The 26294-nt window shown below is 38.5% G+C and overlaps 1 protein-coding gene across 6 annotated transcripts in view; it reads right to left on the bottom strand.

Annotated features, from left to right (window-relative positions):
- The window catches only part of BMPR1B (bone morphogenetic protein receptor type 1B), a 349197-nt gene that overhangs the window by 180503 nt on the left and 142400 nt on the right, over nt 1–26294 (bottom strand). For 5 of the 6 annotated variants that reach the window (XM_071221262.1, XM_053923237.1, XM_053923241.1 and 2 more), the window contains exon 2: nt 17595–17696. The gene's annotated coding sequence lies outside the window, so the exon portion shown is untranslated. Of the gene's footprint in view, nt 1–11982; nt 12065–17594; nt 17697–26294 lie in introns of those variants that run through there. The other variant, XM_053923240.1, reaches the window with a different exon arrangement.

Below are 26294 nucleotides of genomic sequence, written 5' to 3'. Positions count from 1 at the left end.
ACATAAAATATTTTTTTAAGAAAAAGAGGTACAATCAAATTAAATTGAAATTGAAATAATCTTTTAATGAGTGAAAAAATGATAGATTAGTTTGAATTATTTTTCCTTTAAACAACACTATAAAAATCAAAGTCTATTTCCACCAAAAGCCTGCCAAAAAAAAAAAAAAAACTACTGATGGGATTTGCCAATGATACCCAATTTATGTTATAAAGTTTGACAAAAGCACACTAAGTCTATTAAAGTTGTTAAAAAGAAAATTCTAGTCTGTTATGCACCCAAGAAACTAGAAATTAAATCCACAACTCTAACACCATAAATATTTTGTAAACTCAACATTCTGTTCTATTTCTCACTACAGATGAGCTTTGCCAGTTGTTTTTAATCAGACAAATAAGGAAGCATTAAAATCTGATGTGCTGATCTAAATTATAAAAGAAGTTATGAAATTATAAAATAAGCTACTCCACATTCCAAAACATGAAAGCCTTTTATCTTTTCGTGTTGTTATTGATAATTATATTATGTCTTTATGGGATTGAGAGTATCATAAAAAATAACTTTTCTTTAAAAAGAAAGATTACAGGCATGATTTAAAAAATATGATGAAACATCATTTCAAAATGTTGAATGTAATGGAATTGTAAAGGCTTTCATTTCACTCTGAATTTGTGGGAAAAAAAGTAAAACTTATAATCATGATCTCAACTACATAAAATCTATTGGCAACATCATGTTCCTCACTTTTAAAATGGGGATAATAGTAGCTACTGCATCATATATTTATTGTAAGCATTAAATGTGTTAACAGGTATTAAGCACGAAGAACAGTGCTTGGCATAGCATCCTATGTTAGTGTTTGCTCTTAGGATCAATACTCATATTAGCTACTAGTATTAACAACAGCACTGTCAGCACTGACTGAAGGCCCAGGCCAGTTTTATCTGTTTACAAAACTCCATCGCACCCCACAGGAAGCTCTTCTTGCTAAACCCAGCTCTTAGAGAGGGCTCTCGTCGAAACTCCTACTGAGGTCTGTTAATCTGACCATATGGCCTACAATTTAATTACATTTTCAACTGTTCACTGTTGTGTATGTTCATCGTATATAATCAAAGGGATTATAAAATCATTCAAGGAAGAGTACATCATGACCATGAGTACATCACTCTGCTGTTTTTTCTGGTTCTCAAACCGCAACTTCTGAGAACAACTCTACTCAGAGCAGAGGGCAGACACTGGGTTGTCTTCAACTAACACCCATCATAGACAAGATGGGACACCTTAATGGTACAGATTCCCTTACAGGTGTAGATGAGGGCCCTGGCCTTCAGGTATCTTCCACTTTAACGAGAGAAATATGCACACTATAAAGTAGCATCAATTCCAAGCTAAATCATCTACCTACAAAAATTCCTGCTGTATGGAATTCTAAAGAAAAAAAGGTAACTGAAGTAAAAGAGAGTTAGGAAAGACCTAATGGAGAAGGACCACGAATGTGAAGAGTCTTACATAATGATAATAAGAAGAACTACCAAAGACCATCAACACCACAGTAAATAATTTTCATACAATAAGAAAAATAACTAACTTATATTAGTGTTCAGAAATATATTGAGTGTTTGGTGTATGCCAAGAACTATCCTAAATGCTCTATAAATATTAACACATTTGATCTTCAAAATATCCCTATCAGGTAGGTACCATTGTTTCCATTTTAAACATAATGAAGGCAAAGCACAGTAAAGGTTAAATGATTTGCCCAAGATTATACAGCTAGTAAGTGCAAGAGATGAGTTATAATCTAAGGAACTTGGGCTTCAAGTGTAAACTCTTTATCATTATGGTGAACTACTTTCTTTATGAGCTCATGGGATTCTCACAACAGCGCTGCACAGGAAGCCGTGCACTCAACATACGTGACCCATGCTCGCAGTCCCCAGGTTGTGCGCGCACGGTCTGGGCAGCCTCTGCGGCAGCCGGGATGGTCTGCACTGTCGGGCAGAGGGGTTCATAATTTAGCCAGGGCAGCATAGTTTGTCTAGTCGAAATATGAAACGCAGTCACTCTCACTCTTTTCACGTAGACATGGAGTCAGCAAAGCCAAGATATGATAGTGAGCAAGACTGTTCTGGGATCCAAAGAATAAACCAGTTTGATTTGATCAGAGAAGGAATAAAGAGAAAGGATAAAGGCATTTAATTCATCTTAGTTCCCTACCCACCTACCTCCATGTGCCGGATGGAAGAAAAATCCATTGGATGTTCCTGAAAATCACAGGGTACAAAGCACTGTTTCAAATAGGGGAGCCTATTGATAGTATATTCCAAAGACAAATTGTGAGATGTCCCATCGTTTTTAAGGAAAGAAGACTTAACACAGCAGCAAAGGGAACAATAACTAAAGACTCTACATCAGAGAGGTGGCAAGAATGGGTGAACTCTAAACCACATGCAAAAGTGCTTAAAATAGAGTTATCATAGGATGAAATTTATTAAAGGATTAAAAATACTCTGGAAATAGAAAAACTTTTACAAATACATGTTATAGCCTATGACAACGGGGAAGCAACTTGTACTGAACAAAAGTGGAATGGAAGGCAGTAGTTTTCTCCATCGCTCAGAGTCTATTTTACACAATGTTGTTCCATTTTTGCATTTGCATTTGCAATATTGTAAAATATCTGAAAAAGGTGAGAACAATGAGTTATAAAGTAAAATATAATCAACTGTATTTATTACACTTGTACTATTAAATCTCTCTCAAATGACTAGGAAAAAAGAATCAAAAGATAACATAAAATATTACACAAGCAATCAAGATGTCCTTCAGTAACTACTGAGTGAATAAATAATTGTGGTACATCCAGATGATGGAACATTATTCAGCAATAAAAAGAAATTAGCTCAGAGGCCATAAAGAGACATGGAGGAAACTTAAATGCATATTACTATGTAAAAGAAGCCAATTTGAAAAGGCTAAATAACTGCGTGATTCCTACTACATGGTATCCTAGAAAAAGAGAAACTATGGAGACTGAAAAAGATCAGTGGTCGCCAGGCATGTGAGGGATGGGGCGGGGGGGAGGGAATAAACAGGCAGAGCGAGCAAAGGCAATACTCTGTATGATACCATAGGGAAGGACACATGTCGTTACACATTTGTTCAAACCCAGAGAATGCGCGACACCAAGAGTGAACTGTAATGTTAACTATGGACTCCAGGTGACAACGACGTGTCTGTCAACGTAGGTGCACCCCCAGTGACACATGCACATCCTGGTGGGGGATGCTAGTGGTGGGGGCGAGGCCGTGCATATGTGGGGGCAGGGGTAGGGAGAAGTATCTGTTCCTTCTCTTCAATTTTGCTATTAACCTAAAAGTTTCCTTTAAAAAAGTCTTAATACTCTTTAAAAAATAAAGTCAATAAAAAGCAATCAGTCAAACACACCAGAACATTCGGGATTCATGATTTACACAGGCAATGGACTCATTCACACCCCTACAGAGAAGCTGGAAGCTTTCTTTGAGGAAAGCAGGACGTATCCAGATTCAGTACTGCAGTCGGTAACATCGTGGTAACTGTGTGTGGTGTCAGGTGAGTATAAGACTTATCAGGGGATCATTTTGTAAGTTATATAAATATCTAACCACTATATGCTATACACCTAAAACTAACATAATATTAAATGTCAGTGGTAATTGAAAAATTAAAAAATGTTCAAAGACTATTAAATTTGATACTATTTTTTGTGAAGTCATTTATCCTCAGCAGCTCCACCAGACAGGAATAAATGCTGCCATTCTGTAGACGAGAAGGAGAGTCTTGGTTAAGGAATCTACCTAAGAAACTTGTGAAGGGGATGGTCTGGCAACCTGGAAGCCTCTCAGAGATGACTACAAATCCAAAACTGCTTTCCTTTCCACTAAACCATCCTGTCTCGAGCCTCGAAGTATTAATCAATTCAGTAAAAATTTCATAAAGCTGAGTGAGTAGGTTTATCCTTGGGATCTCTGGCCCTTCAGAATGGAACTCACTGAAAGCCCACAGCAGGGACTCTTGTCTGTGGCCTGCTAGCAAACACTGGAATAGCTTCAGATGCCTCCAGCTGACTGTCAAAATATGTTTCATAACGAGAACCTCAACTAGTATTTTAATAGCAATGATATAAGAAATTTAATGGCAAATACTAAAACCAGCATCTACATGAGATTTGTTTGCTCCCCATAGTAAGTTTCGGGAAAAGCAATGCAGCCTGTTCCAAACACACACAGGAGTTAACTGGAGACGAGACCAAAAATGCGTCCAAAGCGATGAGACACAGACTGTGGCACCTTCTTCTGCACCTGATAATGAAACCAAATGTCTTTCCTTTTAAAAGGTTAACACAATTGTGATTTTTAAAAATTACCATTATATAAGAGAATATATATTCTATATATAATATAATATAATGTTCACATATAAGAGAAATATATAAATGAGAGATAGAGAAAATTAACACATATCTTTTCTATCAATTAAAAGGTCCTAAGAAGCTAGCTTTCTTTACCCGATTCAAATAACTATTTCAATTATTCCACGTGTAGGCAGCCACTCAGTAAGATTAAATTATTTTCTCTGAGGGAGCAACATAATTTGTGTCTGGCACGCAATAAACATTCCTGAATGAATTTTCATTTGCAAACAAATTAGAAATATAAATCCATCCATAAAAAGAAAGGCTAGTCTCTTAACTGACTTCAACTTTTATTCTTTTCGGAGAATGTATTAATTAACAAATACACTTCATCTAAGTTATACATTTCAGAAAATACATGTTTAAGTACCTGTCTGATAGCATACATTTTGCCTACCTTCATCCACAGCTGTCAGAGGCCATCAATAAACTGCCTAAAAGCATTCACTGCCGGCCTACCCACTACAAATCCGCAGTCACACTCCTTAGCAAAGCATGCTTCACTACCTCCCCACCCCAGCCTCATCTCCCTACCTCTACACAAGCCCAGGCAGAGACTGTAATTTAGCAAACTTAAGCAGAAACCTAGACACCTGTACTTTTTTTAAAATGTGTGTGGGGAGGGGCAGAAGATTCTGTTGTGTGGTATGAATATGGAATTACAAATAATAAAATTTTACAAATAATAAAATTTAAGCTCAGAAATTGCCCAAGGTCATATGGCTGACTAAGAAGGACCTCGAATTATATAAACTCTTAAAATAAATGCCCTGAGCCCTGGCTGGGTAACACAGTGGGTTAGAGTGTTGCCCCAATGTGCCAAGGTTGCAGGTTCAATCCCCCGTCAGGGCTCTATTAAGAATCAACCAATGAACACATAAATAAATGGAACAACAAATAGATGTCTCTCTGTCTTCCCCCTTCTTCCTCCCTCTCTCAAATCAATTAATTAAAATAAAATTTAAATAGTCCTGGCTGGTGTAGCTCAGTGGATTGAGAATCAGAGGGTTGCTGGTTCGATTCCCAGTCAGGGCACATGCCTGGGTTGCGGGCCAGGTCCCCTGGTGTGGAGCGCTCAAGAGCCAACTTCACATTGATGTTTCTCTCCCTCTGTTTCTCCCTCCCTTCCCCTCTATCTAAAAATAAGTTAATAAAATATTTTTATTGAATAAAATAAATTTAAAAATAATTTAAATAAAAAGGTCCTGAGCTCCTCAAGAATAGGAACTATCAAGCCACATCTACTTATGTTCCTCGTCCATTACCGGTTTCTTTGTGTTTAGCTTCTATCTGAATGAGAAGAATCAGCTATCTCGAAAGTCCTACTTAGTCATTTAGTTTTAGGCAGAAATACTGGTTTTGTGCTTAAATACCTGAGAACCGGCCGTCAGAGAGCGAAGGCACTGAGAATGTTTCTCCTGCTTTCTCTCTAGCACTGCCTCTGGCATGTCTCCCATATTCCTCCCATGTGCTTGCTTTTCTAGGACCTTTCAGGATGATTCTGGTTGTATTACTGTAGAAAACACCACCTGGTGTGGTCAAAGGCACTGTAGTAGGATTTAAACAGTTAGTGAAATGCAAGGGACCAGGTTTGATGGGAGAAATAGGCTGTGACTAGGAAAAGGCTAAGGGCAGGGGTTTGGAGTCAGAAAGTTCTGGCCAGACCCTGGCTGGTGTGCGTCACTAGACATGTCACTTGTTTCCGCATGTAAAATGCTTGTCCCACGGGATTGTGAGAATTAAATGAATCTGCATATAAGATAAAGTACCTAACACATAATGGCAGTCCGTAAGTTGCAGCCAGTTGTAGTAAACCCACTGGAGTAAGTCCTTGATGTCACTGACAGGTCCTTGGAAACCGAGACTAGAAGCAAAATGACCCATAATGAAGCCAGTTTTACCACAGGCTAATTGATATAAACAAGAATTAAGTTCCTATGTCCTATTTCTGATCACAAAACCATCACCAAACTTCTAAATAAAGACCAAACACAGTTCTAATATTAAACATTGGGGTAAATGTAAGCTACACATACATTTAAGAAAGGTAAATAAAAACAAGTAAGATAATACTTTTCCAACCCACTGATTCCAATTCAGGTCAAGTGTGGCCAGAGCCTATCCTAACAGCTCAGGGCGCACTCACACCCACACACACTCACACTGGGACAACGTTGGCACGCCATTCACATCACACACACACATATTTTGGATGTGGGAGGAAACTGGATTTCCCACAGAAAACCTATGCAGACATGGGGAGAACGTGGAAACTACACCAAGACAGTTTTTTTTTTCCTGATCAACTTCATACTAAAGCATCATCGAATGAAATGATGTTGTTCAAGGTCCTACTGTAGTATCATCTGAATTTGTGACTATTGGAAGAACAGGGTTAGAGAAATGGAATTCAGGGCTAAAGCCATGAAGAGCCAGAAAGGGTGCAGGTTGGAGGAGGCCTCTGCGCGGGAATAAAATGAAACTGCAAAGACAGGCTAAAGGAGCCGAGACAAGCCAGAAAATTCAATCTTACTGCTACACCATCCTCAGCTACTTCTCCATCTGGTCCTGTCACACAGGGTATGTGACCTGACTCCCAAATCCCAGCTAGCTAAAAAGCATACTGCTTCAGTGAACACATTTGTATTGAATAGCTAGTCTGATCCCAATCGTGAGGGGGCAGGGTTACTAATAAAGAAATGCTCCAACCCTCAAAGACCTTATAATCTAATACAAAAAAACTTAATAGACATGAAAGACAGTGACTAATTAGCTCAAAGATGCAGACGAGCACGTATCTGGGAAGAATTGTGACTATTTTTTAAGATGGGCTTATTCCATAGTAATATTCACAAGCAGTCTTGCACTAGCAAATCTCGCGTTATCCAGTTAGATAAAACTCCCTTCACTACGAGATAAGCCTGTAAGTACTGTTAAGCCAATCTAGTAGGTACAGCTGAAATTTCATGAACTAAAGAACATCACTTGTTAAAAGAGTAAACATATGGCGGTGTTTAGAATTTTTTTCCAGACATGAATACATATCATTAAATCTCTCGACTCTGACTAATAACAATCAATCTAATTTAATGATAAGAACACAAAGATGATGACTTCACATCTTACCTACTAATATCGGGTCTTCCACTTGAATTTGCCCTTCTGAATGTCATGATACAAACTATGAGTTCTAATCTCAAAATATAGCATTTGAAAGAAATAGCATATTTATTTCATGTTGGCCTTTTGCTTGACTGGATAAGGTAATTTAGTGATTGAAGCTAAAAACTGTAACTCATAATTTATTCATGATTCATAATTCTAGGCTATTTTTAACAACACATACTATACTGGGTCAATTCTTGTCACTACAAATTTTGTTTTACGCAGCATATTTCAAAGTTGCTCCTGTGCTTTTGGTAAGGGTTTGCCCAGAGCCATTTTTCCTCTGCAGTATTATATGCCTCACCCATAAACCCTCATTTCAAACTAAGTGATGTATGAAAACAATGGGAGGATTGTAGAAGTTTAGAATTACTATTCCCTGATAAATTCAGGATTTGATATATATTTTTTAATTTTATTTATTTATAGAGAAAGGGGAAAGGAGGGAGAGGGAGAGAAACATGGATGTGAGAGAGAAACACCGATCGGTTGCCTCGTGCATGCCCCCCAACCAGGGACCGAGCCCTCCACTCAGGATGCGCTCTGACCAGGAACTGAACCAGCGACCTTTCGCTGTAGGGGATGATGCCCAACCAAGTCACATAGTCCAGGGCAAGATTTGATATTTTTTAAAACTACAAACAATTTCTATTTTCACTGGGAATCTAAAAAAGAAAAATAAACATTTTGTCTTCTTATATTGCTAAATGGGAAGCAACTAATCCTCATTCAAAAAAAGTAATGATAAAAACCTTAAAAATTAAAGCTTGTTACTGCAAATCAGTAATACATTATTAATTGTAAGAGCTTATCTATGTATTAAAAATGTATTCAGATTCAAAGAGATAAATATACTCACTAATAGTTCATGGCAATACTCACTACTGTTAACAAGAATAGTGCATGAATATTTTGGTAAGATTGCTGATATTCTAAAAGTCTAGATTTATAATGAAATAGGAAATTATTTTTTAAATTCTGGTAAAAATTTTTCCAATCTCAGGAATTTTGATTTCCTGTTTAAAATACTCTGCAGAACCTGGGCCAATGTGGTTCAGTTGGTTGGAACATCCCTGGTAACCAAAAAGTTGCCGGTTCGATTCCCAGTCAGGGTACATACTGACGTTGTGGGTTTGATCCCTGATCCACCATCTGGGTCAGGATGCTATGATACCCGCTCCAGGTAAGTATGGGAGGCAACCAATCGGTGCTTCTCTCTTGCATTGATGTTTCTCTCTCCCCCTTCCTCTCTCTCTGAAAGCAATGAAAAAATAAGTCTTGGGTGGGGACAAAAAATAAAATACTCTGCAGAATTTTAAATATTTTAGGAAAAGACATTATTTCAAAGTTACTGGGTTAACTACAGAAAACTGACACATGGAAGGCATATAGTTTGTCACTGCAAATCACAGTAGTCAATTATTATTCAAGAAGAAAATGCCTGCCTTAGCCAGGTAGCTTGGCTGGTCGGAGTGTTATCCATACACCAAAAGGTTATGCGTTTGATTCCTGGTGAGAGCAAGTACAGGAGGCAACTGATCGATGTTTCTCTTTCATATTGATGTCTCTCTCTCTCTCTCTCTCTCTCTCTCTCTCTCTCTCTCTGTCTCTCTCCTGTCTGTCTCTCATCAATAAATACATTTTTAGGATGAGGATTTAAAAAAGAAGAAGAAGATGTCTAATGAGTCACAATGTGTAAAGACTTTTTCAGGAAGGCCTAAACAGTTAAATAAATTTCTCTGGTATAATGATTTTTTTTTCTTTACTATTATATAGATTAAAAATAGATGTATCTATTTTCTTACACTTAAATAATCCATAGGTCCTTAATCAAGAAATTTTTCCCATCATCATATTAGATTCTTACTTTTATGTAAGAATTAGTATTTATACTGTTGATCTTCAAGGAAGAAGAATTGTTTTTCTATTTGAAGGCTGGAAAATAAAATACTCATACCCTGGAAAATCTGATAAAATTTCAAAATAAATTCAGCTGAAGATATGCTACATCTATCGACAAAACTGTAATTCTACATTGATTGTCTGAAGTTATACTAAAAAAGAGACAGAGAAAACCTCTTAGCCAATGTGCTAAATGACAGTCCCCCATGTCCCTCGTTGGGTCACGAAACGCTCCACCCACGGGGCCCGTGTCGTGGCTCGGTCTGGTAGCAGTTTCACAGCTCAGAGTCAGGCTTCCTTGTTGAGCATCACGCTGCCCTATCACTTGTATAGAACTGAAAAGGTTGCTAGGGTTCATAATGTAAAACTCACAAAAGGGCACAGCTGCTGTTCATATTCTGAAAGAAGTCTGTTGCAATAATGATGTCACGGAAAAAGGCTGGAATGTATTACTCGTCCCAGACCGACAAGCTATTCAACCTCTCCAGTCAAGGCAGGTACCCAGGTTGCACCAGAAACATCATGGCAGTACTACAATAAGACAAAAAGGTCATTAAAAGGAATCACGGAGGGAAGGTAATTAGGGCTTCCTCCTACTCCTGCCTTCAGGAAGCTGCACTTACCCCTGGAACTACACAGAGAGCGGCAACTTTACCATCTCACTGTCTGATGCACCACTGTGAACCACGAAGCTTTGCAAAAATTACATATACATCATGAGGCCCCTGATGGAAACTATGCAATTTCATCTAAACAAATAAAACTATTTCCCTTTACCCATTACATATATTTACATAGAAAGCACAACAGATTGAATCCTGGTCTTCAAAGAAATGCAAAGCAATTAATTTTAAGAGCTTACCTATGTACTGAAAAATGGTACAGAATGTTAAGTAGCTTCACACTCTGGCAGAGATTGAGGAGGAGATGTAGAAGGAGGGTCTGGTTTCCTTATTTTGGTGTTATTTTACAACAAAACAGACCAACCATTTTCCAAGTGAGAATTTTTTAAGTGATTATAGAAAAGCATGAATATTACAAAGCTTCCACTCCACCCATCTGCACCATTTTAAGGGTACTCAGTACCTTACACCACAGGGAAATTCCAAATTAGAGAAGAAGAGATTTTGAACATCAAATATGTAAATTATAACTACTAACAGTATTTGAATGCTTGAGATAAAAACAGAACAGATGCAAGACATTGCAAAAGTCCTAAATTCTAGTCCCAAATCTGCCACAAATGGTTTAATCTTGAAAGAATCATTTAATGGCCTTCAATTTTAGTTTCCTTAACCTTAAAATGAAGACCATGACAAACGGTGATATGTGAAGTTTCTCAACCTGTGGTCATTAGGGACAGGAGGACCAAGCATCGGAGTGAAGGCAGCTAAACCGCAATTGCTCAGTGCAAGGCACCTTGTAAGCACTGTGCATGTTAATTCATTTAGCCCTCAAGCAAACCTGTGTAGTAGGTACGGCTGTCGTCTTCACTTAGAGGTGAAGACATGGAGGAGCAGACAAGTGAAGCTGCTTACCTGATATCACACAAGTAGCAAATGGAAGAGCAAGAATTCACGTCCAGGCTGACTAACTCCAGTGCCAGCTTTTTCCACCACCTTGCTAGGCTACATATACTAGCATATTCTTTGGAATGGAGAGGTCTGTTTGTTTTAATTTTCTAGTAAACAGGAAAAGTCAGAATTTAATAGTGGAAGGTTTAATGACTGAGGGTATTGCGGTGCCTTAGATCACAGCAGTTTTACAATAGAGTCCTGTATATAAGTGGAGAAAGTATCAGATAATTCCCTAGAGTTCCTGATAAGTTGTATTCTGTCCATAAAATGTAAACATATTTTCACTGTTGCAAATAAGACCATTTTATCTGCATGGACATACTGTAGCTTATGCCTGCAACTCTAAGGCAACATTTCTTAACACCTGCCTATATTTGGAGCAGCGCTCTGAGGCTAGAATTCAATCCAATAATGGTATGCCATAAAGCAACAGCAATAGTTAAATTTGATAGCAGCTATAAGATGACATTTAAACATGGTATCTGTTACAAATAACTACAGTTTGAAAATGAGATGTTTTGACCATGAGCATTTACAGCTGAAGTAAACTCTACTTATCACCATGAGAAACGGCTTTGTTTAATTTACTGCCTATTGAGACAGGGGTTGTTTTTTTTTTTTGATGGATGAATAATAAGTAAACAAAGAATAGTTTAATCTCAGTAGCATGAAATATGTAAATATTCAGACATTTTAAAGCTTGTTTAATATCTTGACAAAAATGTGATATAATCATAAAATTTCTTATGCGTTCCCAATCAGTCATATGATCACTAACCAGGTGATTTTACAGATAGAGAAGCATTATAGATGTTTTACCTTTCATCGGAGAGGCAAAATACAAAGAGATTCTTCCTTCCATTTTAATAAGCCACCTACCTCTAAAATTTCGGAGAATTCAAACTCTTACATTGTATCTTCAAGCAGCTGTGAAAATAAAATTATTCTGACTCCATTTAAATTCCTTCTTGCCACAACATAAATATGCATGCCAAAATATACAAGATTAAAGGAAAAATCCGTTTATCGGCACCAGAGCTATACACAAAACAATCGCAGTCCTCCCACCTCTCCCTTCTTTGGAAGCAGTAACAACCTGCAGGTACACCTCCAATTGGCCTCGCTTCTCTGCCTGCTGGTCTTTTGCTCTGCCAAAAAAACTGTGTAATCAGAGAACTCCTTTTACAGTAAATAGCCACAATACAAGGTAAGTGTGGAAATAGATTCTAAATCATTTGAAATGTTTTGGGCACAGCTGGCAGAACACCTGTTGGAAATGGATGAATGATATTTGAAACACAGAACAATAGAAGGCAAGGGCTGTTCACACAACCTTCACTGCACACTTTCAGCATCAACAATGTTAAGTTCATTGAAAGACTTTGATGAAAAAGCAACAAACTAGAATTAGATTAGCATTCAGTTTTTCTTCTTGAAAACACAGAACAGCCCATTGAAAATAAGCTCCCAAAAATGAATGGTCACCAATTCAACAATCTCACACACATTGGAAAAGTTCTATGAAAATGCTAACTTTTCTTTCTTTTATTTGTTTATGTTGCCCATATCACCTGCTCTCATAATAATGTTTATCTTTTTAATGTCTAAACATATTTTACAAATAAACATAGAAAATACCTATAAAGAAAATATTACAGTTCTGAACTACTACATGTTTACTCACTAAAAGTAAGTTACCAGTTTTTTTTTCTATTTTATGGCCTATAGGAGAGTCAGGGTCCAAGTTTTACAACTAAAGCATAGAAGGTACATAAAGAAAGAGCCCAGCTGAATTTCATAGGATTTATCACCAAACAAAAACAAAAACAAAATATGGCTTCAGCATTAGGAGACCCAACAGTCAAATGAAGTATCGGACTTTCTACCTCTGAGAATACACTTCAAACCAATCAGTAAGCATTTTCTGCATCGTTATAATGCAACTACACCATGTACCTCAAGATTCAGAGCAACATTTTTTGCCGGGGGTTGAAAAGATCAGAAACAGAACTCAGTTAAAAGTCTGTGCCACACACTGGTCATTCGAGGATGAAGACTTGAAGAGGACTATGAAAGTGAGAATGGACTTCAGGGGCGAATTCTGGAGATCAACGGAGAACAAAGTAGCAGAGCTTGGAAATACAGTCAGTTCAGCATAAAGGAGAGGAACAAATTCAATATCATTACAGTGGCCTTTGTGCATCCCTGACAACACAATAAAAGAGGAAAAAACCTGCTGAACTAACACTCTAAATTAACTAGCAAATTAGCAGCCTCCTACGATGGCAGCCTGTATGTACTGTGCAACTCGGTAAATGCTAATTCTTCACATGTTCAACAACTGTGATAGAGACAGAACAGAATCCTTAAAAACAAAGCTCTCATAAGACTACAGAAATTTTTATCTGCAGAGACTTTGGCGCGGTGAAAATCCCAGAAGCAATATTGCAAAAGCCTCAATTTATAAGAAGTCAGATTTGGAAAAAAAAATAACCAGATCCAGTGTCTAATTGTATCTTGAACAATTCTTGTTCTGTTATTTCATAAATGTTTGATTTTTATATCATCATAATAATACCACAAATGCATTAGTATTGTTGGCCTGGTTCCTAGACCAAAAAAATAAGTGGGGAGGGAGTAGTATTGGATTAACTCATAAACAGTATCTGATTCAAGACAAACAATTCATGTTAAAGCCTTGACCACACTAACTAGGATACTGTTCAAATTCACCAGGTACTTTCATAAGTGTTGGCTTCCTTTGATTGTGGCTGAGGTGTCCTAAAATGACTTTTGCTTTAAAATGTCTCAAACCAGAACAAGACATTTTCCTAGGCAATATCTGGAAAAAGTTACACCAACCTATGAAATCAGAAAACACAATCACTAACCCGAAAACTTGTAAAATAACAACTGAGATGTTTTGCTACATATAATAAAATTATTAGTAACATACCACCTCCACCTGATTGCTTCTATCAAGGATTTATGAGAAAATAAGAAAGCTATGGCTAGATATTAACTGTTACTTACCAGTGTCCTTTGGACCTGACTTTATATAACAAAGTTCATGAATTTTACAAACTTGCCAAAATCAAGCAAAAACTCATTCCGCATTTGTCTAGGAAAATTTCCAAATATGCAAGTACAATGGGCACTCAAGCCCACTTTCAAACTGTAACTTTAAAATTTTCATGACAACCTAATAATATCACAGACCACCATATTGTCAAGAACTATTAATTTCATGTTAAAGAGTTTAGTTGTTACCCTAGTTTTGAACTCATAGTATTGGATTACCCCTTAATTATAGAAGCTGTGAAATTAATTCTAGAGTAAAGAAGAAATGTGGGGAAAATTTAAATTGGTAGTTATAGTCCTTTTGGCTCACATACAGAATTCTTTTAAGAATCCATCACTTTAAGCATCTGGTTCCATCATAAATTTCCTTAATCATTTGTTGAAAGTTGGTGATTCCCAATTTAGGACGTCAGAGCCCTAAACTTGTTTTTTTTTACTTCTCAAATGGTAGAGGGACACCATGATTAAAAGTTCAGATTATAGAATCATATTGTCTGGGGTCTTGGGCAAAGCTCAAAAACCTCTCTTTGCCCTAGATTCCCTTCCAAATAGGGTTGTCATAGAAACAGAGTATTGTGAAAATTATAATGTGCTTTTAAAGTGGGTTTGGTATGTGGCAGATGTAGCTATTAATCTAGTTATTTTCTGTCATGCCACAGAATCCACAGCATCTTGAAGCTACCACTATCTCCCTGTGTTTGAAAAGCTCATGCTCCAGTCCTAAATTCTGGGGGCCAAAAAGTAACTTTTAAAAGGAAAAAGCACTCATGGACATGGACAACGGTGTGGTGAGTGCAGGGGGTAGGAGGGTATAAGGGGGATAAATGGTAATGGGAAAAAATACATTAAAAAACTTTAAAAACCTCAGTGATTTGGACTGAGATTGAGTATAAGTACGTACTCCTATTTCTCCCATTAGTACAGCTAAAACTTCTGGACACCGCATACAACACACACACAAGGAGACCATTGGAAGTGCAAAGGAGATGACAGGTGTGGGACCGTGGGATCTGATGCAAACAGCGGGGTTATAAAGTTTCCTAAATTTTCCTTCTGCTTCACATATCCTAGACTGAGTCAGCATTATGTTCGATGCACATTGGGAACTGATACATAAATGAGAAAGGTATAGTTGCCTATTGTGGCTACAGACTTCAGCCTCTGTATACTTCATTCCTTGCTCTGTTTGTGAACTTCCTGCTCACTCCAACTGGTTTTCTCTTTTTTAACTCCCAGGAAAATGGTTTCTTTTACACCTGGCAATCATGCCCAATTCAATATAAACCCTTCTCACTGTTCAACTGCAAACATGACTCTGGCTTGTTTTGTTTTTATTTCTGGTTTTCCTTTCATTTTCTCCACAAGGGTGAACAGTGTTGTGGTTATAATATCTTGAATCCCAATAAGTACTGTTTACAACTATTGTTTAAAGCCCAAAGAGAAGTCTTACCTTACTGTCACTACAAGATTCTTCTAATTGTTCAATCATTCCACTTCCTACTTGGACATCTGCATATAGGACTTAATTACTGAGAAAATAATTATCCTTAGTTATACAGATTTCACTGTATATGGATTAATCTCTTTCCAACATATACCCAGAATCAACCTCAACTTTCATTCAATGTTCCAATTTCTCCTGCTTGATTTTTGGCCGTTTACAGATAAAACGATCAATGCTGCCTGTATGTTAAACCTGTACAAACTACCTAAGCCTTAATAAGGTATACTCCCTCACTATTCCACTAAATTCTTATCTAGCTCATGAAGCCGCTGTCATACTTAAACTTGACCTTTGCTCTTCCTTCACTGACATATGCAGGTATGTGTGTGCCTGTATGAGTGAATTTGTAGGTACATCTACTAAACTTTTAAAATATAAATAATCCATTTGTATACTATGATTTATCTTGTGTTCCCTAATTATTTCATGTGTTTACGTCTTGTCCACCAAATAAAAATGACAACCTTATTGAGGAGAGGAACTAAGACACACTTATATTTTTCCTTCTACTATAAATATCATGGTGCTAAACACAAAGCAGGTATTAATTTACTCATCCAACTCCTGCCAACTGAACCCCTACTAGGTAGCGTGCTGAGGGCTGGGGATAAAGAGGGAAACAGAAGGTGGAGTCTATCCATACAGGGTGTCCCGAGCACTGTAAGACAGCCACGGAAACCCTTCACGGTGTGATGGAGAATCAAACCAGCGGTGAATTCAAGGCTTATGGAAGGAGAGAACAGAAGTACCTACCTCTTCCAAGGGAAGAATCACAGAAAATAATATTAAACCTTAAGTAGAATCATGAAGGATAAATAAAAATTTCCCAAGTAAACAAGAGGTGGGAATGGCATTCAAGAAACAGGGAACAGAAAGTGCAAAGGAACGGAACCATGAATAAATGAGCAAGCAGAGGAACTGAGAAACTACAAAGAATTCATAGGCTACAAGCACAGGGGCAGAAAGGGTATTGACAAGATTAGAATGGCAGGCAAGGATCTGATGAAGCTGAAGGGCCCTACCCACCACAGGACGTAATCTTGGAGGCATCGACGATTACTGAAAATAGAGTGGTAAGGTCAGACGTACCTTTGGCTGACAGGATGGGAGACAGTTTGGAAAGGGGGAAGTGCACAGACGTTTGGAAGCTATTTTGGAGTATAACTGAGAAATGATACAGATCTGATCTAAGAGATGCAGGAATGGAATCATGGTAACTGGAAGCACAGGTGTGGATGGACACAAGTGAACTGAGTGAGTAAAGAGAAGAGCTAAAGAAAGGGCTCTGAGCAACATCAACATTTAACGTGAATCTTTACTGAAAAGTCAAATCCAGTCTTGGTTCGAGCATAAGTTAAATATTTTTTTCTATCTTTGAAACCCCAGTTCCCAATGTATAAACAAGAAGAAACAGGTCAAGAATAATATTTTAAGGCCTAAACTGGAAACTGTGTTTATCTAGCTACTGATCTCGGACTGTCTTTCAAAGTCTAAGTGTTCCCAGGTAACAGAATTCCATCCCTCCCGCCCACCCCCAACCTGTCAAAGCGAAGGCTGCAAATATACCTGTTCATCAGGTTTTCTTTTGAAAATGGGCACAAATAAAATTCACTTGAAGGCAGTAAATAAAGTAAATAAAGTCTACAATCACTCTCTCCGTTTGGCCTCTCTGCCACTTGACATCTTGCCTGCACTAGTACCGCCCCTTTCTCCCCACCACCCACAAGAACTCAAGTGACCGAGTTAACACCTTAACTAACTTCTGTGTGATCTCGTTAGACGTCCGGTGAGTTGCCTCAACATACGCTGACACACGAAATCATTTTGTGGTTTTCCCTAATATCCGTAATTTAATTTCCACGAGATGTGCTAGCACGGCAAATCGGACTTGCTTCAGAATACCAACCAGACAAATACGCCGCAGGTATTCGCAGCACACAATGCTCTGGAGGATTCACACAAGGTACATCCACGTCAGATACAGTCACTCTCTTGACCACGCTGAAACCTGTAAAATAAAAGAAATAACAAATAAGTACAAAAAATTCAATGTGAGGCTCACATTACATTTTAACCAAAAAAAAAAACACAAAAAAGCACACCCCTAAATCTTTCACTCCACGACTGGAAGCAACATAACTTTAGAAAGATAAAGCAATTTCTCTTTAAATCATGAGCCAAGACTTATTTCATTCATCGTGCCAACATCCTCTGAGCATCCTCTATGCCGATGCGCTGTGCCTGTTCTGAGAAGTACACGAAACCTTGCATAGGCCTCCAGGTGAAGTGGCCGCCAGTCCCTGAAAGAGAGCAGCACCTACCCAAAGGCCTCTCATTGACTCCTTCTCAGCTCTAACATGGTCTCCGTGAAAGCTATTCCCCGAACAGTTTGGCTAAGAAAACATCGCACCGCATTCGTCACTTGTCTATCCCTTCGCCCCGTGTAATTTGCGCATAACAAGCAGCTTTGTCTTGAGTTGTATCATTACTCGTTGTGTTTGCAGGAGTCCCCCTTTCCACAGGGCATAGGTCCCACGAACCCCCAGTGGATGCCACAGAATACACGATATACGCGATTTTTTTATACAAACATACCCGTGATAATGTTAAATTTACAAGTTGGGCACAGTTAAGGGAATAACAACCACAACTAATAATAAAATAGAACAATTGTAACAGAACACCAGAATAAAGGTTTTATGAACGTAGTCCCTCTGATAACTCAGATGGCTACTTCTGACCAACGGGTGGGCAGAGGACACAGCGTAGACACCCCGGACCAAGAAATGATTCGCCTCCCAGGAGGGACGCAGAGGAACAGCAAGATACTTCACCACAACACTCAGAACAGCGCGCAATTTAAAATTATAAATTATTTATTTCTAGTATTTTCCATTTAATAATTTTAGACTGTGGTTGACTGCAGATAAGTGAAAACATGGAAAGTGAAACCTCAAACAAGGAGTTTCTCCTGCGCTTTGTGCGACTCCGCTGCTGGACTCCGAGCCTCAGCGGGGCTGGAGCCCAGCACCCAGCGCCCAGCGCCCAGCGCCCAGCCGCGTGCACCGCTTCCCCGCAGAGCCCGAAGCGCGCTGGCCCTCTGCTCAGCAGGCGTCAGGCGGTCTCGCGAGTGCTTCCAAAGGAGCAAACGACCCAAACGTGAAAACTCTGTTCTAAGTAAAACCCTAACAGGAAAGCGTTTATGTGGTACCTCTCTGCAAGTTCACAATCCAGAAAGATGCATAACCCACACACTGGCAAGCTAATATGAATAGATTTATTCAATTCAGCTTCTGCCCAGTGCCATGAATTCAGTGGCAGTGAAATGTTAACTGCCCTTGAAGTACATTTAAACTGTCTCCAAAATGAAGGAGAAGCAAGAAAAGGAATATAAGAGGAAATAAAACTAATCTTCGTACTGAAAGAAACATGAATACCACTGTCAGGAATTCATAATGCAAACACTTTTTAAAATGTCATTCAAGTTTCAAGTTCCTATTTTTTCCTAAGAGTTACTGTGGCCGTGAGCACATACTACTACACCAGAATAGGTAACACAGAAACTGTGCTAGTCTATATAATTAGGCTCCTCTGGAGGTCAGCTGCACATTTGGATCAAATAATGTGAGGGTTCTGTTTAGCACTGCTATAAAATGGAAAAGAAGAAAACGAAAACAAAAAGGCACACAGAATCTTGCAGTATCGTACTTTCAAAACATGTGATCGAATAAAGTTCCATTTTCAAAATCTATTTTCTTAAAGAACCCGGTATTAATTGCATGTTGATGTATAAAGCACACAACGTTGCGTTTCTCCACTTTGGATACCAGACCCTCGGTTCCTTCAGTACAGCCCATTGTACGAAATCCCCAGGTCAGGGGGGCAGTAGACAAATTAATTAGTCTATTAAGTCTCAGTCGTATCCTGGCACTGATGTTTAGGTTAGCACCTTCAGCCACAAGTTTCTAATGCTTAACTATGCTGCCGTTTGTTCCTCAGAGAAATTAGGAATGAAGGGGAAAAAAGAAAACACGGCTGGGAAAAGTTCCCACTGACCTAAAAGCCGAAACATGCACGTGAGTCAGGGGTGGGTCGGTGTATTCATAAAAAGGAGAAAAACTCCAGTTGATTAGTTCTTGCTATTTTAAGTGATTAGGAGAAAAATAAATGGCTTCATATCTCAGGGAAATTTAAATAGCATTTAACACTCTACAAAATCAAACTTAAAAAAGATGATAATTTGCTATGACTTAGCACTAGAGAGAAACCAATGATCTCATATGACGAATCTCTGAAGCACTTCGTGGGAAGATTAAACACTTTTGACTAAATATTTGTGGATGCTGCAAATGACTGAAATGAACCAAATCGCCTGTTTGAAAAAACAGACACGTGAGAATGTGTGTGCATGCACACACTCGCACACCCAGCCCCCGCCCCACACCCACACAGAAGAGAAGAGAGAGGGGAGGGGGACTGGGGCTTATCTTTTATCTTACAGCCAGTAGCTACTGCAGGGTGTTTCTAAAAGGACCACATGCCGTTCACAGTTCAAAATTCAATCAAAGCGAAATTTGTTGATTATCATACAAAACAACAGAATACCTACACATTGGGAAGGGATTTTCTCTTAAAATGTTCCTCTACTTTTGCTCAGGGGTCATGACACAGTGAAATGCTTTCCCAGCATCGGTGACCCAGGAGAGTGCCGAGACGGGTAGGCTCTAGTAGTTGTTTTGTGCGTAAGAATCGGGTGTTGAAATTACCTCAAGAACAATAATGAAAAATGACGAGCTCAGTGTACAATATCACTGTCGTAACAGATATCTGGGACATATTAGGCAATCGCACCTTGTTACAACCTCGACACACCCACACTAAAGTCACGTTCAAGTTCAGGCCACTTAAACTCCATCTAGAACCCTGGGTACTGACAAGGCAACCACAGTACTCATGTCTTACATTTCCTCTTGAATATCCTATTGTTTGGGCTCTATAAAAGCTTAAGTTCATCTGATTGTCCCCAACCACAGTGCCATTAAATTGAGGATTATTAAAATTCTATTAAATTTACTGGACTTTTTCTTCAGGAAATAATCCAATACATTGAAATAGAAAAAAAAAGAGAGAGAGATAAAATGATAATAATTTAATATTCCTTTAATAGCTAAAAACTGAAGCACTGTGCATGTCTAACAATAAGGAGACAGTTAAATGATCATATAATAGAATATCAAGGAGTCGTTAAAAATCATGCTTTCAAAGAATATCTAATGGGATAGAGAATCTAGGGGTTGTGGTAGGCACAGAATGAAGAATTGTTAAATGAACTAAAATACAGTTTGCAAAACCATAGGCATGTTTGATTCAAATTTTAATATATTTACATTATATAAAATGTATTATATTTATGTTTTATATAATGTGCACACTCACACCAAGAAATAAAAAAAGACACCAAAATATGCACAGAGGTTTCCTTTAAGTAGAAGAACTAAACACAATTTGGGTTACAAACACATATCGCTTTTACAATTAGAAATGAAGCGACTGTAGCTATGACAGTACTTTGAGTCCAGTGATGCTCCCCGTGAATCAGAACCTTGTGAGTGACATACTTAAGCACTTGCGCTGACCCCCAACTCTAACTCAGTCCAGCAAATGTGATAAACTCCAATACTATCTTTGCCCTAGTTACGATTAATCCCTGCGCTTAAACTGTTTCCTCTTAATATGTGCATTAATAAAATATCTACTTATCTGAGAGATAATGTTGTACAAATACTTAGTATCTCTTGCACTACGGCCCTGGAATTTCTCCTCTGAGGCCCAAACAGGGATGTGTGTGTGAGGATGTATCTGACAAACTCATCTGCTCGTGATGAACTACCCTAAACCTTCTTCAATACGGCAACAGACATTTCACCGTCTTTGCCGCAAAGAATACCATCCTTCCAATGGACAGTTGCAATTTCCCCAAAAAATCTAATTTGAAAGTGAGCTTTTTAAAATAGCATTTTGAATCAACACTACCAACTTTTTAAGTGTTTAAAAAGATACAGTTAATCCCCAGATTCTGCTTCTAGGATATAAATTATTTCTTAAGGAATGACATATAATTTTTCCAATGTTACAGGAAGTAAAGAAAAATCCAAATTTCCTTTTCCCTGATACATTTTTTATATTTATCACTGATACTATTACAGATGGCCCCATTCCCCACCCTTTGCCCACCTCCCCCCAGCCCCCCCCTTCCATGTGGACATCACCACACCGTTAGCTGTGTCTATGGGTCGTGCACATATGTTCTTCGGCTAATCCCTTCCCCTTCTTTCATCCAGTTCCCCCTCCTCCCTCCCCTCTGACAGCTGTCCATCTGTTCCATGCATCCATGCCTCTGTTTCTGTTTTGTTCATCAGTTTATTTTGTTCATTAGATTCCACATACAAGTGAGGTCATATGGTATTTGTCTTTCTCTATGATGCAAATTATTTTATAGGCCAAGTCCATCCCAACCTATCTCTTACAGACAATGGTTTTGTACCATCATCTGTGTCCCTTATAAGCATCTCTATGTGTGTTTTCTTTCCATCACTATGAAACTAAAACAAACAGCACGTCTTTGTGCTCTCTGTGTGTGGTTACCATGGTAATGATCTGAATTTTATACCTAAGTTAACCCTATTTGGGGTGGGAGAGAGAAGTATGCGGCCAAAATAATAAAATAAGTTCGGGCAATGGTCAGCAGCTTTAAATATTTACTTTTTCCCTTGGAACAGCCTTTGGCCAAAATCTATAAAACTCTGACCTGACCCTTCAGCTTCCAGGCGTGGAAGTCTTAGCATTATGATGCGAACACCGTGACACTGGCAAAATCAGCACCCCTTTCCCTTGCTCTTAAGAAGCATTAAAATTCTGTTTTCCACCATCCCCCAAATTTCTACCTGCCACTCTCCCAAACATAGTCAGGCCCTGGTCCAAAGGTCCTGTGCCCAGACCATGGAAACACTATGTGGTGAGTTAAAGTCTTGGATGGAAAACAAATGAGACAGGACACCTTGAGGGCCTCGCCCTTTGAAACATAGAGCTCCCCACAATGTCACTGCAGGGGACTCGTGGATGGAGTAGTTAGTGAAAGAAAAATTGTACGTTTTCTATGTTTGTGGGTTTCCCCATTGTCAACAAGATGATTTCCTTGAATATTTTCATTAAGTGAACCAACAGTTTTCAAACTATTTTAGAAGTCTTTTTCTTCCCCTCTTATATAATATCCTTTTTTAAAAAAACCAAACCTCCAATAGATAACATCAAAGCAGCTAATCTGATCGTCTGATTGAAGAGCGGTAAACGCAAGGAAGGGCCTTGGAGCTCCAGCAACAGCCTGCCCACCTTCTCCTCTGCTTCCTCACAGGCTCCTTAACTGCCCTCAGGATTCCAGGGCCCCAGGGTCGTGATCAGAAAGCCAACTGAAGAGACCCTGGCCTGGGAATCGGAGTTAGTATCCACAGCATTGGCTATTCTAAGCAACATAAAAGTACACGGCACACAGTTATTTACAACTTTACAAATCAGAAAGGTCAGTAATTTTTTTCAGCCGGATTCTGCTCCATGATTAAATGAGGAAAACTACATCACAATGGCATTTTTTAATCTGGGAGTTTATCAAACAGCCCAAAGTTCTTCAAAAGACATTATGTCCTTTTAAATGCTTTTGACAGAGAAAAAAAGAACTATATTTCTTGTAATTAGTGAATTAATCATAAAGCATAGAGTCATAGGCCAGAATCATGTGAAATCTTACTAGATAATAGAAATTGTTGTAGTAGTTTCAGAAAGGGCAAGAAAAATAAGCAATGATCCTCATGCCTCCTAGCTGGCCAAGTAAATGTCCAGAAATTTAAAACACCCTCACTCACATTTGTTCACTTGTCCTAAAACTGGCCAAAAAATAAAAAGACAGGTAGCATTTTTAAAAAGTCAATAAAGATGAATTTTAAGTACTCTGAACACCTCAAGCGTTACAACAACACCTCATTTCAAAGCCACACGGTTGCATCCTTGAACATGCGTGTCATTTATTACCACTATCTTCCAGAGACATGCTCTTGAGACATTAGCATGTAGTCACTTTCTACTTGAAAACTTCGCACTGAAGTTTCAATAGCCTATACCGCACTCTGTCACAATTGTTTGTTGATGGTTTTTTAAAATTATTTATATATACAAATCTCGCTAGGCTGTGAGCTACTTCAGAACAGAATGTAGGTTTTATTGATCTTAGTTTAGTTATTCATTAATTCACTTGCCATTCCTATCATACACTTACTGGCCTTGTGTTAAATACTTTACAAGTAATAAGTGCATGTGCAAAAACTTCACAGTCCTGATCCGTAAATACTAAAAGTATAACAAACAAATTATTGCAATTCACCGCCTCAGAATTCAAGACAGCGTGCCACAGGAGCACAGAGGGACAGAGAGCTCAATGGAGTAGCAGGGAACAGGCAGATCTGAGCGACAGCAGAAGCGTGAAGACCACTGGGAGCCAGCCAGAGAATGTGATGAAATACCAGATCCGAAGAGTTCAGCTGTACCATGTATTCGAGCACCTCATGGCCATATCTCATGAGCATCTTGCATTTTATTCTGACGAACCCATTAAGAATGAGTTTTCATAAAGTCACTTTGACTATAAAACAGATACTAAAATGGAAGGAGCAAAACTGGCTGCAGGGAAAACAGTCAAAAAGCAACTCACCATGAGAAATGATGGAGTCCCAAACTAAGGCTGTAGCAATGAAACCAGAGATGGGTGGCCACTCTGGAGAGGTATTAAGGAAATAAAACAGGAAGGATTTAAAAACTTGAGATAGACAGCAGTCAAGATACTGTGGCCAATTTCTAGGTTTCTCGTTTTGACTACGGGGGAATCATAGTGCAGTTTACTAATACAGAGGACACAAGAAGAGAAGCGAGTCAGTGGGGGAAGGGGAGGAAGATGACTTCAGTCTGGGACATGGGGCATGCCCAACTTGAAGCTCCCGTTGACGTTCCAAGTGAAGATGAGTAGAAACTGTATGAAAGGGTCTGTTCTGTGAGGGAGAGACCTGTTCTAGGGATTAAAGATACAAGAGCCATCAGCAGTGAGTGCCGATAAATGAAGTTATCATTAAGTGGAATGAGCCAGGAACGGGCCAGGGAAGAAAGCCTCAGACTAAACTCATGAGAGCACCAACAGGGGGCGATCGAGGTGGGGAAGCCACAAAGGAAACGCAGAAGCATCAGCACAGGTGGTAAGGAGCAGGTCAGGAGAGGACAGAGAACAGTTCCGAGAAGGGACACCTAAGTGTCAAATGATCCTGGTATAGCAAAAGGACTGAAAAGAGGTCAGTAGATTTTGCAACAGAAGAGGTAACTCGTGACCTTTGCAAAAATAGTTTCAGCAGTGAGATGATAACAGAAGAGATCCAAAAGTTGTCAAGGAGCAAATATGATGTGGGAACATAGAGAACAGAGTTGTAGTATAGCTACTGGCACATATTAAAGGTTCCTACTATTTCCTTTGTAAATTAAATTTATCGGGTGGCATTGGTTAACAAAATTGTATAGGTTTCAAGTGCACAGGTCTATAATACATCATCTGTATACTGCATTATATATTAACCACCTGCAGTCAATTCTCCTTCAGTCACCCTATCTCTGACCCCTCCACCATACTATTTCCCCAGCCTCCTTTCCCGGGTAGCCACCATACTGCTGTCTGTGTCTGTGAGGTTTTATATGCTTGTCTTCTTCGATCGTTTATGACTTTCAGTCCGATATCCCATGTATGAGTGAGATCACATGGTTCTTGACTTTTTCTACCTATTTCATTTAGCATGATATTCTCAATATCCATTTGTTCATAAAGATATATGTACCCCTATGTTCTCTGTAGTACTATTCACAGTGGCGAGGCATGGAAACAACCAAAGTGTCCCTCGACAGAAAACTAGATAAAGAAGATGTGATACATATACTCATATATAATAGAATACTAGTCAGCCATAAAATGAAATTCTGACATTTGCAACAGCGTGGATGGACCTTGAGAAAACCAACTCTTTCTAATTTACATTTCTCTACTTAATGTCATCCTGCCCAAGTTTTAAAAACGTACCACAATCCCCCAAAGCATTACCAAACAAATGTTTTATGACGGCTGTAACTGTAAGTGTGAAGTAAGAGAAATGTCTTGGGACACTCGTTGTATTAAGCACTTAGGATTCTTTAAACCATTATTATCTTAGCCAAGTTTCAAGTTCCTCTACCTAAAGAAGCTAACATTTTTAAGAAGTGTTGCTTTGGTTGGTTTGAAATATATGTGCCACATATATTTATGCCACAGATCATTTCGTTTGTTTTTTTAAGTAAATCTTAAGGTAATCAATAAAATCACTTAAGCCATATCTAAAACATTTGGAAAATATGTCAAGTTAAAACTTATAAAATACAAATGTAACATCACACTAAATTACGTCATGGATTTTGTGTGACTTAGTAAATGTCACCTCAAGTCATTGTTTGACTATTATTAAATATTAATTGCAGCACAGGAGTAATTTAT

Source organism: Desmodus rotundus, chromosome 4, assembly GCF_022682495.2.
Source record: "Desmodus rotundus isolate HL8 chromosome 4, HLdesRot8A.1, whole genome shotgun sequence".
Taxonomy (NCBI): domain Eukaryota; kingdom Metazoa; phylum Chordata; class Mammalia; order Chiroptera; family Phyllostomidae; genus Desmodus; species Desmodus rotundus.
The sequence above is the reverse complement of the archived record's forward strand: the minus strand, read 5'-3'. Positions and strand labels throughout refer to the sequence as shown.